Source organism: Pleurodeles waltl, unplaced genomic scaffold, assembly GCF_031143425.1.
Source record: "Pleurodeles waltl isolate 20211129_DDA unplaced genomic scaffold, aPleWal1.hap1.20221129 scaffold_39, whole genome shotgun sequence".
In the NCBI taxonomy this organism is placed as follows: domain Eukaryota; kingdom Metazoa; phylum Chordata; class Amphibia; order Caudata; family Salamandridae; genus Pleurodeles; species Pleurodeles waltl.
The window spans coordinates 2762501-2765000 of record NW_027150097.1 but is presented as its reverse complement, the minus strand read 5'-3'; the positions used below and the strand labels follow the sequence as shown (position 1 = coordinate 2765000).

The 2500-nt window shown below is 43.0% G+C and overlaps 2 non-coding genes across 2 annotated transcripts; both read right to left on the bottom strand.

Annotated features, from left to right (window-relative positions):
- Positions 1–576: 576 nt before the first annotated feature.
- On the bottom strand, positions 577–649 carry TRNAT-UGU (transfer RNA threonine (anticodon UGU)). Its single transcript has one exon. It is a non-coding gene; the product is annotated as a tRNA-Thr (tRNA).
- A 1762-nt stretch (positions 650–2411) lies between these two features.
- Positions 2412–2484, bottom strand: TRNAT-CGU (transfer RNA threonine (anticodon CGU)). Its single transcript has one exon. It is a non-coding gene; the product is annotated as a tRNA-Thr (tRNA).
- Positions 2485–2500: the final 16 nt, after the last annotated feature.

Sequence of the window (2500 nt, the reverse complement as noted above, 5' to 3'; positions counted from 1 at the left end):
TCAAAATCCATGTGTGGGTGTACAAGAAAACCATGTACCACCTGTGGAACACCTACCTGACGCAAAGTAAAGCATGGCAGAGCAAGGTGCTGTGTGCTGTTACTTTTTCTTAACATGTGCATGGCTTTGTAAATACCAAAAAACGAATTGTGTTAATGCTGCATCGAAAAAGTGATGCAACCCGATGAAAAATCCGTTTAAACATGGGCCTAAATGTACACTTAAATTCCGGACCCGAAAAAAAGAACAAGTTAAAATCTCACAGTGAAATCAGAATGATATTAAAAAATGTCATGTGCATTGGAAAGGACGTGTCTGAAGGGGCACCAAAGCCAACGACCAAGTCAAGAATGATATTTTGGGATGTCACACTCTAAACATCCCCCATACTCACACAAGTCAATTGTATGACCCTGTAGGAGTCTTGTGTTTGTCATTCCACTGACACTGTGTGTAATGCCCCCCGTTCTTGCGTGCTTTGCCCTGTGTCGCCTTTGTTTTTCTATGTTGAAAAGAATATTTGTAGTGAGGCTCCCCAATGAACTAAAAAGTGTTGTTAAATCCAAAATGTTTGTGAGGCCCCAGTGAGATTTGAACTCACGACCCCTGGTTTACAAGACCAGTGCTCTAACCCCTGAGCTATGGAGCCAGGAGCTTGTCAGGCTGCCGTGCTGGGGACTATACGAAGGAGCAGAGCATACCTGAGTTACAATGGAATCAGCAGGAGAGAGGATTGTGTGAGTCTGAGAAAGAAAAGCGGCATAGCTTCAAACCTGAATCTGGCATAGCTTTCCAAGGCTACTATTGCCAGTGATTGTGTATTTTAAAAAGGTAGTAAATTTGTATCCTTTCAAGGAGTACATCTATGGGTGCAGATTTCCTACTTTTTTGGTAAACTGATCCCTAATTGGAATATTTAGAAAGAAGGGACACAGTGCAGCACAGCGAGCAAAGTTCCTTTGTGCGTCACTCGAAGAGAGCAGAACTGAGACATATCTTCACAGAAATGGTGCAGTTCTGCTCTTTGTCTATGCAAAGGTGCACTTCGGGCTGCCTTGAGTGCAAGGGTATCTGCCTTATGTTCAGGAGAGCTGATGTGCATAAAGGGATATCTTCCTACAACTATCATAGGAGATTTTTTAGAGTCAAGCCTGCGCTAGAATGCGCTTGCGCATGCGTATTGCTTGCGAGACGCTGTTGTAGTTAGAAAAGGGCTAGGAGCCCCGTCCATTTCACATTGGTGTCTTTCATTGGTTCGTGGGCTTCCCTGTTAAAATCTGCTTGCTTTCGTTAGTGGAAGGCATGCATACGTCATGCCTTTTCCGGTGGTTAGCCCTCCTTGAGCGCAGCGACCAAGTACTGAAAACATAGGAGGCTCGCTGTTTTCCATCTGGTTTTTGGACTACTTTTTCTCTTTTTTTCACAGCACGATCTCGTTTGGCAGAAGTCGAGCTCATTGCATGACATCGACCCTGTTACATAATTAATTGAACTTTTGCCGGTTACATAGATAATTGCACTTTTGCCGATAGGTTTCAATATGAGTGAACTGTAGCAGCGCGATTGCGCTCATTATTTACATTTAATGAGTCAAGAAAAGTCTGGTTGGGAGTTTACAACTGCTAATAGCTCTATCTCGGAGAAATGCCAGACCAGTTGTATTGCAAGTGCTTGTTTACTCTTTGTATCTGTTCTGCAAATTGCAGCACACCACATGCAAAGAGGCAGTAACATGGAGAAATAAAGACATCTGTTCTCCTTACACCAGCCTCGGGGAGGCGCACCATTGTGGCACAAAACCATGACTGTATGTTTTTGTAAACATGGGTTTACATCAAAATCCATGTGTGGATGTACAAGAAAACCATGTACCACCTGTGGAACACCTACCTGACGCAAAGTAAAGCATGGCAGAGCAAGGTGCTGTGTGCTGTTACTTTTTCTTAACATGTGCATGGCTTTGTAAATACCAAAAAACTAATTGTGTTAATGCTGCATCGAAAAAGTGATGCAACCCGATGAAAAATCTGTTTAAACATGGGCCTAAATGTACACTTAAATTCCGGACCCGAAAAAAAGAACAAGTTAAAATCTCACAGTGAAATCAGGATGATATTAAAAAAATGACATGTGCATTGGAAAGGACGTGGCTGAAGGGGCACCAAAGCCAACGACCAAGTCAAGAATGATATTTTGGGATGTCACACTCTAAACATCCCCCATACTCACACAAGTCAATTGTATGACCCTGTAGAAGTATTGTGTTTGTCATTCCACTGACACTGTGTGTAATGCCCCCCTTTCTTGCGTGCTTTGCCCTGTGTCGCCTTTGTTTTTCTATCTTGAAAAGAATATTTGTAGTGAGGCTCCCCAATGAACTAAAAAGTGTTGTTAAATCCAAAATGTTTGTGAGGCCCCAGTGAGATTTGAACTCACGACCCCTGGTTTACGAGACCAGTGCTCTAACCCCTGAGCTATGGAGCCAGGAGATTTGTCAGGA